The following is a 16,613-nucleotide window of genomic DNA, read 5'->3' on the forward strand; positions in this document are numbered from 1 at the left end:
AGTTTTTCAAAGTCAATTTATCTTGAGCAAAAGGAACACAGCAGGAGACTAAACTAAATGAGATATCACAGAACCCTTGTCCTGACTCTGTGTCAAGGAGACAGATGATAACAAAAGCTGGTTGGTGGGAGGTGACTTTATACAGTCATAGAAGACAGTATGCAAGCAAACGTCTCTGAAAATATGGAAATTAACCTACTATATATGTGCCCTGTGCCAGCAATTCAAATATTGGGTAAATAACTGGAGAGAGAGAGAGAGAGAGAGAGAGAGAGAGAGAGAGAGAGAAACAGAGACAGAGACAGAGACAAAGACACAGAGAGTGATAGAGACAGAGAGAGACGGAGTGACAGAAAGGGAAACAGAGAGATAGGAAGACAGACAAGGAAACAGAGAGACAAAGAGAGACAGAGACAAAGAAAGACAGAGACAAAGAAATACTTAGTTCAGAAAATAATAGCTGCAGTTAATGTTCACTGCAATAGCAGTTCACTACATGTCTGAGTGAGCTTCTCTGTTCTGTTATAAAACACAGTGAACACAGGTAACTTGGGGAAGCGGGCCTTATTTTCTCTCACATATCCCAATCACAGTCCATCAGGAAGGGCAGTCCATCATGAAGGGAAGTCATCTCAGGAACTCAAGACAATAACCTAGAAGTGGAAAGTGAAACAAAAGCCATGCAGGGGCACTGCTTACTGGCTTGTTCTCCATGGTTTGCTCTTCCTGCTTTCTAACAGTACCCAAGATCACCAGCCCAGAGATGGCACCAACCATCGTGAGCTGAGATCTCCCACATCAATGATCAATCAAGAAAATGCACCTCAGGCTTGTCCACGGGCCAATCTGGTAGGGGCATTTAGTCACTTGAAGTATTTCCTTCCAAAGTGTCTCTAGCTAGTGTCAAGTAGACATAAAACTAACCAGAACACTACCGATAATAACCAAGAAACAGAAACAATCTCAATGTCCATTAAAGGAATGAGCATATTAAAAAAAAATACAGTGCATATGCACAATGGAAGATTACTCGGTTGCAAAGGGAAAGAAATGCTGTCATTTGCATCGGCGTGGATTGGAAAGCATTGTGGTAAGTGAAATAAGCCAGACACTGAAGGCAAATAATACATGGTCTCACATATATGGGGTGTTGTAAAAACGTTGATTTCACGGGACTTGTGAGAAGAATGATAGGTGTCAAAGGCAAGAAAAAGTAAACAGGAAACTGAGCCATGGAAAAGTTGGCAATGAATACTAAGCTGTGGTTTGCAGAGAGAATGGAATTCTGATGTGCTATTGAACCTTAAGAAAAAGCTGGACCCACATTAGAAACTGCATCTTAAAAATAGAGGGAAGGATTTTGAATACTTTTACCACAAAGCAATGACAGTTTGAGGAAACAGATACGTTTAACCATACATAAATCTTTTTTTTTTCGAGACAGGGTTTCTCTGTGTAGCCCGGGCTGTCTTGGAACTCACTCTGTAGACCAGGCTGGCCTCGAACTCAGAAATCCGCCTGCCTCTGCCTCCCAAGTCCTAGGATTAAAGGCGTGTGCCACCACTGCCTGGCACATAAAGCTTTTTTAAAGCATGGATTTATCAACACGTTCTTTTATATTCATCGACCGACATAATTTTTAGGCGGGTACCTATCAGCTAAAACATTTAATTAATTTTATAAAACAGCATGAATAAAGTGTTACCTGCTTTTTAAATACAGAAAAACAAAAGTTTGTTTCTCATGAAATGGATTAAAAGACTTTGAAACTAGGCCAGGCCTGCTAATACGTTCATGTCTTTAATCTCAGTACTTGGAAGGAAGAGGCAGAGGGGAGATCTGTGTGTTTGTGATCAGGGCCAGCCTGGTCTACGTAGAGAGTTCCAGGCCAACCAAGGCTAAAAAGGACTTTGAAAATCTTCTCATGTCAGTCAGTGACACCAATCTTTATTTAGTCTTTCAGCTCCGGTCCAAGCCGGAAGTAAGAAGTCTTGCTTCTACTAAGGATGCAGGAGCTTTGGCTTAATCCCACCTCTCTCAATTTTAAAAACAAATTCCAAGAAGCCAACGAAAACATATTATTTTGAAAATGTACTTTGCCTTTCAAGGATGTTATTATGTTCTTCCTCACACAGTATGAGGTTTCATGTGGTAGCCCAGGCAGTTTTTACAGCTAAACACATGGTCTGAGGACAAAATATAGTTGTGGTCTGCCGAAAGCCTGAAGCCTTAAACAGGATAGCATGCCGATTTTCTTCATGTCTGGAATAGGATAAGAAAGACTCTCCTGATTTAAGTATTCTCCGCAACATTTATCATAGCAAAAAAGAAAGAAGGAAAAAGAGAGAGAGAGAGAGAGAGAGAGAGAGAGAGGAAAGGAAAGAAAAAAAAGTCCATGTAAATCCATTATCTTTAAAAATATTTGGTGTTAAAACTCTGATGACTGTGTGATGCCCACGTTTATATTTAGTTATAGAAAGGTTCTAATCCGTCTCTATGCACCTTGGTTTCTTGGCTGCAAGACTCTTACTTCCCCTCAGCCTCTTGGAAGAATGGAAGAGCTTACAGATGGAGATAATTAGCATATTAAAATAGGCCAGCCAGATTTTTTTTTTTTTTTTTTAAATCAGGAAATAGAGGGTAAGTGCTCTTTCTGGCAAGGCTATAGAAGCCGTGTGGACAGAGGAAATGCGATTCAAACCCCCGTATGAGAATGGTATTTTACTTGAACCAGGTTTCAAAAGAGGAAAGCTGGAGTTCCTTTGAATGTAAACCATGAAGCTGGCGGGCTGAGCAGGGGCCTTCCTTGAAATTCTGCTCCAAGGGTACTGTTTTGAATTTTGTTTGAATGTCTTAGAATGGGAGTCACTTGGTTTCAGAAGACACAGGATAAACGCGGAGAACCCCTTTGCTTCCCGATGCGCGGTGGAGGAAGTGGCATTCTGGCACCGCCTCCCGTTTGAAAGAGGATTATTGAAGCTGGTGAGATGGGAAAGAAGGCCCTGGAACAAAATCTCAGGCTCCTTGGACATTTTTTTTTTCTAATCCTAAGGCAACAACAGCCTGAGGCTGCTGTGAGAGGTTCAGGCTCTATCAATGGGGTGTACCTAATTGCCAGATAATCCACTGCGGTTTCCTCAAGTCCTGACACAGTCAGCCCTTACAGTTATAAGTCTTACCCTCTTATTTGAAACAGACATAAGAGTTGGAGCTAAAGTAGAGCATTTTGAGGGGTAGTGTGGACACTGACTGAATATGGACTATCTCAGTAGGCCAGGCTCAGTGTTGGCCAGGAATGAACATTCTTCAGTTCCTGTGGTCATCTGCAAATACAGTTAGCCACGACTCTGACTCGACTTACCATGGGCTTCACATATGCAAATGTCTGTGATTATACATTTTTTCCCCTTCAGCAAGTAATTAGTACAAAGGACTGCACAGAGAAGTTACATGATGAACTCAAACATGGAAATAAAAATTGGATAGATTACTAACCTACTAATAAAACAAGGTCAGTCCAAAAGATTCCTGTCATCCTTCAATGGCTGGACCTCCATGGTTAGGCAGCCTTTCCTTCTGTGAAGATGGAGTCCCGGGTGTGCTACAGGGTAGAAGATTTCAAATCGATATTATCCTGACCTTTTCAGTGGTTCCCAACCTCTGGGGTGTAACCTCTTTGGAAGTCATCTTTCAGATATCAGATATTTACATTGAGTCATAACAATAGCAAAATAGCAGTAATAAAATAGCAACAAAATAATTGTATGGTTGGGGCCCACCACAACATAAGGAACTTATTAAAGGGTCACATCATTAGAAAGATCAAGAACCTCTATGATAAACAGGTTTGGTTGTTGTGTGTCATAGTGTGTGTGTGTGCGCGTGTGTGTGTGTTCTTCTTTTATTAAAAATATATTCTTTTCTAACTTAATATATTCTTATTATGGTTTCCCCTCCCTCTAGTCCAGTCCCTCCCCACTTCCTCTCTTTTCAGAACCCACTCCCTTTTTGTCTCTCATTAAAAAAAATAATAATAAAAGGCTCCTAAAACTTATATTAAAATATAACAAAATAAAATGTAGGATAAAACAGAAACCATTACATCAAAGTTGGACAGAACAAGTCAATAGAAGGAAAAGAGTCCAAGAGAAGACACAAGAATCGGAGATCCCCCTCATCCACACAATCAGGAATCTCATATTAATTGATTGTTTCCAAATCTCATAAAGCTAAACGTTATCTTAAAACTTATCATTCAAACAGATATAGTTTTTCATCTCTCAGGATTTGTCTTCTTGGGAGTAACAGGTCTCATCTATGGCAGGTGAGTGTCTTAGTCACGGTTTGTATTCCTGCACAAAACATCATGACCAAGAAGGAAGTTGGAGAGGAAAGGGTTTATTCAGCTTATACTTCCACACTGCTGTTCATCACCAAAGGAAGTCAGGTCAGGAACTCACACAGGTCAGAAACTTGGAGGCAGAAGAGCTGGATCTCATGGAGGCATTTCCTCAAGGGAGGCTCCTTTCTCTGTGATAACTTCAGCTTGTGTTAAGTTGACACACAAAACCATCCAGTACAGTGAGGGGTTGTTTTATACAGCTGGGGCAGGAAAGAATCCTCATGGACCAATTTCCATAGGAGTTCCTGGCACCCCCTTTATTCGTTGCAGCCTAGATTGCACATTTCCTCTTACCATCCTCTTCTGAGTGTTTTCTCAAAGACAAGCTCATGGGAAACACAGCAGAGCTGCCTCCAACCTTGTGTAGCAAAGTATATCCGCATAGGATAGGTAGCGGGGTGCAGCAGCCACTGAAATGTACGGCTTGGATCAAAAAGCCCCCTGTATCAGCAGACTTGGTTGACAGCCCAAAGGCAGTTCTTCTGGATGCCCTACCACCATCACACTTGTGCAAGCTTTACCTGACCACCTCGAGATTCAGGATCGAGTGAGGCATATGTCTTACAGACCACAGATGCAGGGATTCTTCGGGTGGGCAACCATGGCTTGAGGGTCTGTCACTAACCTGGCCACAGCTTCCTCAGAATTACACCACCATTTGGTTTTTCCTGGGCTGAGGATTCTCCACAGTTCCACAGTTACCATTCTTCCTTTCAAAAGTATAAATACAACAATCCCTGCTACTGTTTTAGAGGGAAACCTTGCTAGACCTCTCAATGTAAAGGCTTGACCCTTGAACCAGAGTAAGACTGATGGTTAGAAGCTAAATGTTTCCCCCAAAACACACACATCAAAGCCTTAACCCTGAGGCAATAGTATTTAGAGATGAGCCTTTGGGAGGTAATGTTAGATAAGGTTACAAATAAGCCTTTATAATGGGATGCTTGTGTATCTATCTCTGATGCTGTAATAAAGCACTGTGGATGGACAAAAGCAACTTATGGGAAGAGAAAATTTATCCAGCTTATACTTCCACATCATGGTCCATCATTGAAAAGTAGGGGCAGGAGTTCAAGAATTTGAATTAGAAACAAACAAAAAAAATCATGGAAAAAGATGACATTATTTGTGGCTCAATTGCAGCATCATTCTTACACATCCAAAGATCACCAGCCTATGGATGGTACCTCCCATAGGTGCCAGAGCCCTCCTCTATCAGTTACAGTCAAGACAGTCTCCTGCGGACCAATGTCATCTGGGCAATCCCTCAATAGAGTCTTTCCTCTCACGTGGCTCTAGGCTGTGTCAAGTTGACAGTTAAAGTCACTAGGACAGTATCCTTAAAAGACAGGCTATCAGAGCAGAAAACTAATGAACAGCCTGAGTCTGTCTCTCTCTCTCTCTCTCTCTCTCTCTCTCTCTCTCTCTCTCTCTCTCTCTCTCTCTTTCTTCCCTTTCTGTCCTTCCTCTCTCCCCTTCTCCCATGCATGCATAAAAAAAAAAGTCCTGTAAGCACACAGTGAGATTTTAGCTGCCTATAAGCAAGGAAGAAACTGGCCATGTTGGCATCCTCATCTTGGACTTCTGGCTTACAGAACTATGAGAAAGTTAATGCCACCCAGCCTATGATACCTGGTTGCGGTAGCCTGCATTGGCTAAGACAAGATCTCAGGACCATCTGGCATTATTTGTCATAATGCTAGTCACAGTGCATTTTTTTCACAACTGTACATGTTTTCACAAGCAAACTCACCATACAAACATTTAAATGCATTTTTACCTCAGGAAATATAAATTGTACTAAGAAGACAAAGTCTTTTAAAATTTTCTACAAAGAATATGGCTTTAAAGTGTGTTCCTGCCAATGCTTTGGTCCTTGTTGAGAAATGCCACTTAGGGGCTAGAGAGATGGCTCAGTAATTAAAAGTACTGGCTGTTCTTTCAGAGGTCCTGAGTTCAATTACCACTAACCAACAAGATAGCTCACAATTTTGTATATCTGTAGTCTTATAGGATCTTGTGCCCTCTTCTGGTGTGCAGGCAAAACACCCATATACATGAAATAAATAAATCTTAGAAGGATGAGGAGGAAAAGTAGGAGAGAAGAAAGGAAAGAAAGGGGGCAGGGGAGAGAGGAAGAGTGGAAGAAAGGAAGGAAGGAAGGAAGGAAGGAAGGAAGGAAGGAAGGAAGGAAGAAAGGAAGGAAGGAACAAGAAAGGAAGGAAAGAAGTGGTCACTTGGCGGCACTCAGTACACTTCAGGTGATTCTGTGACCCAAAGACAGAAGCAATACCCTCAAATTAAAACAAAACAAAAACCACAATCTTACAGTATTAAAGATTAGAGCAAATGATTTGCCAAGGCTGGGGGTGGGGTGGGGTGGAACATTGATTAAATCTATAAACTATTGATAGCTTTGAAACTTAGAACTTATTTATAAAGTGTTGAAAGCTTTCTGCTTCACATTCAGTTCATGGAAGTCTGGCATGTTGTAATACGTGTGGAACCAAGTATTATAAACTTAAAATTACTTTAATTCAAAGTTGATTTAAAAATTTTTTGATAAGACCACAAATCCCAGTGGCAGCTAGTGAGGAAACTAACTGAAAAGGAATTTGGGAATATGAAGTCATGAGAATGTCATTACACGGTGGCCTGGGTAAAAAAGAATGAATAATACATATAGTTACCATAAGGTTGTAAACAGCATAAAAAGCCTTAGCAAGCACTTTAAAATCCAGTTCCATTAACAGTTACTAAACTTTTATTAATATCTTGTTGTCCACACCAAATTTCTATAGAATGTGTTTGCCAGAAGTGTGTAGGAGGAGCGTCCACCTGGTTGATCCCCTGACTAGGTTTCTGTGTGTTTCTACAGGTGGAGATTGAATCCCAGCTTACCTTGCGCTGAGCGGGTCACTGGTAAACATGTGGCAGGTGGTGAGAGGTGGCCTCAGAGCCACTCCCCACTCATCTGTCTCCCCTAACAGACTGTTAAATAATAGAATTTTATTAGCTTCCTTTTTAGGAAGTGTAGCACTGCCTTTCTGCTCTCGGAAGAATAAGGATGCAGAAGTAAAGACATTTGCTCCTCAACAACGCAAGGAGCTACATTTCATGTTATTTGGATGTTGCCAGGGACATTGTGTGGTGTGGTGTGGTGTGTGTGTGTGTGTGTGTGTGTGTCTGTGTCTGTGTCTGTGTGTCTGTGTGTGTGTCTGTGTGTGTGTGTGTGTGTATGTCTGTGTGTGTGTGTCTGTGTGTGTCTGTGTGTGTCTGTGTGTGTGTGTGTGTCTGTGTGTCTGTGTGTGTCTGTGTGTACAAAGATCATGGGGAGCTCATACTTCTGTTTAATTTCTTATTCATTGTCTAGGTAATAGAATATCTAACTCTCAGCATGCTCCCTTGCTCATTCTACCCTTTTTGCCATGAGTGGAGCAAGGTGAGTGAACTTACCCCTTTTCTTGGTCTTTGAGTTGATGAAGGATTAAAAATAAAAGAAAGAAAAAAAGGAAAAAAAAAAAACCACACTCTTCTGAAATCCCTCTAATTGGCGACAAAGGTGGTTTAGGTTTGTTTATAGTATTTATCTTTTAACTTTTAGTCTGTGTTACCTCAATGTTAATTTACTTAAATTTCTCTTTTAGTACAACGTTTAGGCCATAGATCATTTGCCCACGTATAAACTCTCTCTGAAAGCTAATTTAAGTAGCCCATCCGTCTTGATAATGAACTAGGGACTGGCAGTCCTGTCATTGTCTCATCACTTTATAATGTGTACATTTCCCTGCTGCTGAAAACTTTTCCTTCAAGCTTTGGGGCTTAAAGAAGTACAAAGAAACGCTCTGAATACAAATTGAATTTTGAAAACATCATAGAAACTTTCATTCTTTCTCATGCCTGACTGACTAAACAGACTTTGAATCGGAAAGAAGGAAGATTCAAGTCAATCTCTGAACAGCAGGAAGAAGCAATCAAAACCACGATTCTGTCCTTGATGCTGAGAATCTTTCCTGCTACAGAGCATGCGGCAGATAAGAAGTGGGTCCCCAAACTGCCAGCTGGTTCACCCAAGATTCTTTATTCTTGAATCGCATACTGAGAATGAGAACGTGTAATTACCCTTGTTGTCATTATTTATATTTGTCAAATTTACTAACTTTACCAAAAGTAAAAATTAAACTAAAAGCAGTAGCTAACAGAGTTAGCACTATTGAGTTAACTCAGAACAATATATCTATCCCTCATCCATTCCTAAGTTCTGGTGGTTCCCCACTGAAGAGATGGGGTGTTTGTATGTAGTTATCAGGCTTTCTTTAAAGCTCTAACTCTTCTAAGTCCTTAAAATAGAACCTGTTGCCAAAAAAGTAAGTTATTAAAATGTCAAAAGATTGACAAATTCCAATGGTTTTCTTTTCTTTTCTTTTTTTTTATATACTCTGATTTAGTATCATGAGTCCAAAGCAAGAGTAGAAGCAGATTGGCATGCTTTCACAAGGGTTGCTCAGTGTATACTTACTTCAATATATATGTTTAAATCCTTGAGAATTGCATGGTCCACATTTGACCTCCCAATGACCCAATGACCACAATGACTATAAAAGGAACTATTCTATTGGATGTCACTTTCCTCCTTCCCCAATATCAGGGAGTAAAAATGTCAATAATATGCAAGCTAGGGATCCTGATTCTACTTGAACTAAGAAGCCTGAGGCTTCTAGTGCTAACATGGTTTTGAGAAGACCACATACGAAGGATTCCCATGCAAATGGAGGCTTCTGAATAAAAACCCCAAACCACTATCGCATAAAAAAAAATGCTTTTTAAACCTCTCCATGAGCTCAGAAATGAACCAATAAGAAAGTATGGCAAAATGCGAAGACAGCCAAGCCTGTGAAATGAGGTTTTGAAGTCTGAAAGCATCCTGCTGATGCAATAGTTTAGAACTCAGTCACGTTTCCTCCCGTTTATAGCTTTACTGTGAAGGTACCAGGAAGGGGGTTGAATCCTGTGTGTGACAAGGGCACAGTTTTTTGAATTATTATTTGGAAGTCATTTGATCTGTCTTTAAAGATAGTTTGGGGGGAAAGCCCTGTACTGGAACAGTGGTTCTCAACCTGTGGGCCACGAGCCCTTTGGCAAACCTCTATCTCCAAAAATATTTACATTACAATTCATAACAGTAGTATGTCTACAGCTATGAAGCAAGGATGAAAATAATGTTATGGTTGGGGTCACCACAAAATGAGGAACTGTATTAAAGGGTCACAGCATTAGGAAGGTTGAGAAGTACTGCACTGGAAAGAAGAAGAGGAAGAAAAAGAAGAGGAAGATGAAGAACAAGAAGAAGAAGAAGAAGAAGAAGAAGAGAAGAAGAAGAAGAAGAAGAAGAAGAAGAGGAGGAGGAGGAGGAGGAGGAGGAGGAGGAGGAGGAGGAGGAGGAGGAGGAGGAGGAGGAGGAAGAGGAAGAGGAAGAGGAAAAGAAAGAAGAAGGAGAAGGAGGAAGAGGAGGAAGGAGGGTAAGGGAAAAAGAAAAAGAATAGGAAGAGGTATTTAAAAGTCTTGGAATACAAATAAGAAACTTGGGGATTAAAGTGGGTAAAGATTACGATTATAATGATGGTGATGATGGTGGTGATGGCGGTGGTTTGGACTTAGCAAATTACTTAGTTAACCGTAGAACTTTGCTAAGCACCTTATTCCTTTGGTCTCATGTAGCAAATGGTTGACATCACTGCTCTACTTCTTAAAGTCATTATCCTAAGTCAAATACAAATACACCCCATGGTGAAGATGAAAACTGAGACCTGATTCTTTGCCTACAGGGCCGATTGCATCGGTTTTATATTTCCTTGGGTATTGATAACGTAGGTGCCTTAAAATCCAGTCAAACTGAATACCTGCTTTTACTCAGTGATCCACAGTGACTCCTATTGGATGCCATCAACTAAGGGTTCTCTATTTTCAGAGGTCACCAAAAAAAAAAAAAAAAAAAAAAAAACAGTGAATCAGAAGTTATTGAGTTTACATGGGTAGTTAGAGCATGGGGACCCTGGCTCACAGGTGTTTATGGGACCCAGAGGATGGCACTCCTAGCCTGTCCCTTGTGAGGCTCTGCCTGAAGGAAAAAAAAAAACAGGGATGTGACAACTAGTGCCACTGTCACTCACGAATAATGAGCAAACCAGCCTGCTGAAAACAGAATTAATAGTCAGGACAATGCTAAAGAGAGTGAAAGAAATCTGAGAACTCCAGGAAGAAAACATATGGGACCCATGATGGAAAGGATTAGCGCCTCTGCAAGAAAGAAATTCAGTCAAGTGAAGACTTCATGAGAGGTAAAAGAAGCCACTGATGTCAGGAATTTCTTCTGGTTTTGTATCCCTTTTAGCCTGCAAGTATGTGCTTCCTGTTGCAGACCGCTTACAAGGATGCTGTCCTATAGCGCCGCCCTGGTGTATTTAGTAAAGCTAGTTTCTCCCCTGCTGATGAGTGAAAAAATGAAAATATTCATTTACTGCACTTACTACTAGTTGCTGATACTTCATATCAGGTAAAATGTTTATTCCCATGTAGATTCCAAGCTTCTAAATCTGAACAATTGAACTCTCTTTCTCACCTTAGACTGTGGCAAGCTCCTCCCCTTCTCACCCACGACTTCTCTTCTTCTTCTGTTTTTCCTTCCTCATGCTTGTCAGCATCCAGGGCTTCTGGCCTTCCAGGTGTACAGTTAAGAGTGATGGGAAGAGTTTAGACAGTAGAGGTTATTTTGTTTGTAGGCCGGCAGCACACCCTTGGCTTAGCATGTGAGTAAAGCTGACTCTGCTAAGGACTCTTTGGCGAGTTATCTTAAGAATTCTCTCCGTTTCTTACAAACATCCATCTAAGGGGCTACAGAGATGGCTCAGTGGTTGAAAGCACTTCCTTTTCTTACAGATGACCCATGTTCAGTTCCCAGCACCCACATGGTGGCTCACAACCATCTGTAACTCCAGTTCCAGGGGATATAATACCCTCTTCAGTCCTTGACAGGCTCCTTAACCCAGGTTGTACATATAAACTCATGCAAGCATATACATAATACACATAAAAACAAAAATAATTAAAAACAAAACACCTGACGATCTCTGGACTTGGGTGGCACCTGGTAACATACTTTTCTCAACGTCTCCCAATATGATGATATTTCTGTTTCATCATCTACATGATCCTAAAATGCAAGGCTTATTTTGTATCCATGGCCCATTTAACACTTACCGTAAATGCTTACCTAGTTTTAGTCCAAATAAACTCCAAGATCTCTGGAGGAGTCCCAAATATAACTACTCTCTGACAGAACTGCCCAGATAGCCTTTTACACTTGAGATTCCATAGGAGATCCCTTCACCTGAAGGAATAAGTATCTGGCCATCAAAGCGAGCCAGTTGAAGAAGTGTCCTGGTGAGGGTGGGGGAGGGCAGGCATCTGTCAGAACTTGCTGTTGTAAGAGTGCTGGGCCCTTGGTACAGCTATATATAAAAAGCCTCCTGAGAACTCACTTTTCGACCCTCTTCTTAAGCTTGGATGCTCCTAATTAGGATGCGGCGACGATCTGCTTCTCAAATTCTTACCTGGAAGCCCTGGTCCATGACTCCAACTTGGAATAGGTGTCTGCTATTTTGAAGCCTGAGCTTCCATTTTATAACCTTGTTACAACAGATTGCATATGTTCTATATTTAATAGCTTCCACTTTTACATGTACCAAATTGTCCCAGGCCTCACCCAATTGGAATTAAAATTTAAAAAGAAACAAAAAAAAAAAAAAAAAAAAAAAAAAACCAAACATACAATCCACTTATTTCTAAATTACGTTGGCAGGATCTCCAACTAATAATTACCACATCCTCAAGTGTTCCCAAGATATTTTAGGGAGTTTACCAAAAGGGTGCCGCACATATGCCCACAGCCCAGTCTATAACTGTGTGGTGTCTGCTTTCCCTTCCCTTCCTACTCTCACCTATAATTTTCCACATTCTCTGTTTCCAGATTTGAAAGGGTGTCAGCTCATTTCTGGATTCCACTGAGCTGTAGAGGAAATAGTCCCCTTACCTACCACACGCTACATCTGCTCACTAGAACTCTGAAATGGCTCTTCTTTCTCAGAAATAAACCATGGGACATCTACTTTCCATGATCTTTCAAATCAATTAATATCCCTTCACAGTCAAAAGCAAAACCAAAACAAACAACAGTGCCGTTATTTCCCCAACCACTCCTTTTCTTTGTGAGGGTGGTACAACTTAGTACAGGGCCAAAGCCACTCCTATCCTTAGCTCCCCACAACCACAACCTCCGCGACCCAAATTCCTTCCTTCTTCTCCCTCTCATCCAAGTAGAAAACAGAAATGTCCATTCAGGTTGATGGATGGCTGGGATGGCACAGATGGGTACCACTGGTCATTTCTGAGTCATTGCTCTGAAACTAAGGATGCCCACTGTTACGCTGCTTTTACTTTTTAAACTTCAAGTCCATTCTGGAAAGGAAAAAAAGAGGAATGAATGACAGCGTACATCTACTTGATAGAAGTGAAATTATATATATATATATATATTTGCAAATGAAAACAAAGAAAAATTGTCTCTGAAAAGACATCCGAGGAACTGAATCTTAGAAAAGGCTGCTTCCAAGATCAGACCTTTATTGACTGGGAAGAGACGTGATGAAGATTTGCTCTCAACTGAATTTTATTTTCCATCTTTTTGAGTAGTTTCCCGTGTGCCTATATTCTCCATTCAACATAAATTTTTAAATAGTACTCAGTGAAAGGACTTCTAATTCTCGGGCTTTGAAGTTGTTGCCTATATGTCTTTGTTAGCTCCACTGAGAAAGAATTTGCAATGGGGGGGGCGGGGCGGGGATAGGATAGTGTGGAGAGATTTTTCTCTTTTTCTCTTTTTCATAGGTAATCACATTCTTTAAAGCTGGGATATTCTTTTACAAAACATATCACCCTAAAGACTATCTATTGTACTGTATTGTAATAAATATAAATCCAGTAAGTCTCCATTTCTCCAAGGAATTTAGACAATGATAAATTACAGAGTGGCTGACTATATATTCTTTCTAACATGGATTCTTCCACGGTCCCTTATGGATCTCACCAACGTCTTTTTAAATTAACAATATCGAAAGTTTCAAGCCAAGAGCACACATTTCAACGTTATTATTCTATACATTTTTAATTTGACCAGCCTAAATTTATTTATGGCATCGTACCTGAGGGTGTTTCTCGTACCTGAGGGTGTTTCTACTTCTGATGCGTGAATGCATTGCCTGATCACTTGTTCTCTCCCAGGCTTTCCTCACAAGGTAATATAAAACATGTTTTATGTAAAAATGGATAAGTTAATTTGTTGTCTTTATGAGACTCAAGTAATGTCTCTCACTGAAGCTGAAACATATCCTCACTTTCCCAAAGCCTTAGCAACTGGGTTACAGTCAGGTACAAGTGTTGCAGGAGAATGATACACATGAAAATAATTTGGGAAATGGTGTATATAATCAACATATGTGGGTATAAATAAAACATGACATCAAAGACATTAGTTCTATATTCTCACTGGTAAAAGTCAGAAATCTCAGCTTCCCTTCTTCCCTCTAGGTCCTTGATGTGACCAAAAATCTTCTAATATGTGCAAGTTTCTTCTACCTAAACAGTTCATGCAAACACATACATAAACGCACACACACACACACACATATATACACACACACCAGTGAATAGAGAGATACTAGAACGCAAACATGCACACTAGAGATAAAGGAGTACATAAACATAAACAACACAGACACACAGAGATATACACACATATAGAGACCCTACAGTTACTCCCAAAAGCCTCATTGCCCGGCTCCATATTCTCAAGTGACTTGGAACGTAGATCCACAGGGCTATGTGTCACATCCTTTTCCTTCCTCCCTCTCCCTCTACACTCTTTTCTCTGTTCCATCTCATCCGTTAATGGCTTTACTTTGAATCCCTGTTCACCTCAAAGGCTGAAGCAGTGTATGTTCATCATCCTCTGAGTACCTGGCCTCTCTCAGCATCTGACATTGTAACAATTCCTTGGGAAAGCACATTTTGTCTATGAACTTCATGAATTAACAATCATTGCTTTTCTCTTAACTTTCTGATTACTTGTTTTTTTGTTTTGTTTTGTTTTGTTTGCAAAACTTTGTCATTGTTAGTATCATTAACTTAACATATATTTGTATTGAGATCTTTCTAGAAGACAAAGAACACAAGATTTTTTTTTTTGTTCCATAGAACGTGATAGCAAATGGAAATGAAAATCAATAAAGCCAGCAATTATAAAAGTAGCAAGTATCAGGCTTAGAGCTAGGCCAAACTGGGGATAGAGCAGAAGCACTTGAGCCTTTAGATATATGGGCAGACACATTATCTGAGAGAAGTGTGAAGTTTAAGTCTGCAGAGTAGCAACCATACACACAAGGGGGTTGTTCTAGGTTGAACTGGACCAGCTTTTCTCCCTGGAACCTCAAGGGAGAGAACTAGGGATGAGAAAATTTAAAAAATCAAAAATTGGGGTCTGGAGATTCAAGGATTGAATAGTCATAGGAAGCTGCAAGGGCTGGTGACTCAGGACAACAGCTTATGGATGTTACAGCTCCCCGTATACCACTCAAATGAGAAGCAGAAAACAAGTCAGTAAAGGACATCAGACAGCAGGGAGCTCAGAGCAGCTCTTGTTTCCCTTTTCAAGGTACATGCTGGTACAGTAATCAAAGCATTTCACATCTCAGTGGCTGGAACATTGGCCACACAGCTTTACAGGGAAACTGTCAAGCTTTAGTCTCCAGCCTCAGCCTCACCAGAGCCCTGGCAAAAATCCATTGCTGGCTTGGCCAAGCATGACCCTGACAGGAAACAGAAGCTTGGCACTCCTTGTTCCAGTCGACAGGACCCTGAAGGACCTTTGGCCCAAAGTCACCCTGACACCAGGCAAAGGAAGCAAGTCCGTAAATGAGAGAGCATCACTCCTTTGATGAACTAAGATGGTTTCACAGTCACTGCGATGACTTGAGAATTGATGAATTTCATTCCTGGTGTCTACTGGGAGCTGGGTTCTAGATAAACCACTATTTGACATATTCTCTAGTTCACTTCAAACAGTGCCAAAAGACAGTAGTCAATATATAACTAAAAGCTTACTATTTGGCTATGGTGTTTGATATATCTTAATGCCTCTGCACATTGACTAGTCCTAGAAAGCTTGTTTTATTTTTAAGATTTATTTATTTATTTTATGTATGTGAGTACACTGTCACTCTCTTCAGACACACCAGAAGAGAGCATTGGATCCCATTACAGATGATTATGAACCACCATGTGGTTCGGTTCCTGGGAATAGAATTCAAGACCTCTGGAAGAGCAGTCAGTGCTCTTACCCTTGAGCTATCTCTCCAGCCCCCATAGGAAGCTTATAATCATAAAGATGTACCCTCTCTCTTCCCCTTGCTTCCTCCCTTTCCCCCTTGGCGCTACTATAATCTCCTCCTTTCTCTCTCCTTTTCTCACCCACACCTGTTTGGTTATCATGTCTATTTCCATGTTACCAGTTCACACAGTTTGACAGACAAGGAGACAAAGGTAAACCCAAGCAGCACACACTTTTACAAGTGTCACGAGACCTCAACATAAAAAGTAAAAATAAAGTTTCAGGAGAGTTTGTTGGTGATGGAGCCCCAGAAATAGGAGGTCAGAAACAGTGGGAATGCAAATTTTAAAAAGGAGGAAACATTGAAGAATAGGTTGGTAGCAAGGAGAGGAGAGACTCCCAGAGGGATTATCATGTTCAGTAAAGAATAATAATATGGGGGGCATTCACTAAACACATATTTTTTAAATTTTTTTAACTACTACATTCTGTGTTATTAATGATTAAAACTGACTGAAATCATCAACCTCGAGTTATATGGACAATTCCTTATAAGAGAAATATTATATACTCACAAACAAGTTGTGCCATTCCTAAGAAACAGCATTCTTTTGGGTTTTTTTTAGATTAATTTTTATTGGATATTTTATTTACATTTCAGATGTTAGTCCCTTCCCCATTTTTCCCCCACCCAGAAACTTCCTATCCCATACTCCCTCCTCCTGCTTCTATGAGGATGTTCCCCTACCTACCCACCCACTGCCTCCTCCC

At 40.5% G+C, this 16,613-nt stretch overlaps 1 long non-coding RNA gene across 2 annotated transcripts in view; it reads right to left on the minus strand.

The window, feature by feature from the left end:
- Positions 1-1,713: 1,713 nt before the first annotated feature.
- Positions 1,714-16,613, minus strand: part of LOC143434562 (uncharacterized) — a 46,679-nt gene continuing 31,779 nt past the window's right edge. For both annotated transcript variants that reach the window (XR_013104166.1, XR_013104165.1), the window contains 3 exons: positions 11,022-12,916; positions 3,496-3,601; positions 1,714-2,262 (listed from right to left, as the gene is read on the minus strand). This is a non-coding gene — a long non-coding RNA (uncharacterized LOC143434562). The remainder of the gene's footprint in view (positions 2,263-3,495; positions 3,602-11,021; positions 12,917-16,613) is intronic.

Source organism: Arvicanthis niloticus, chromosome 15 (genome assembly GCF_011762505.2).
Source record: "Arvicanthis niloticus isolate mArvNil1 chromosome 15, mArvNil1.pat.X, whole genome shotgun sequence".
NCBI lineage: Eukaryota > Metazoa > Chordata > Mammalia > Rodentia > Muridae > Arvicanthis > Arvicanthis niloticus.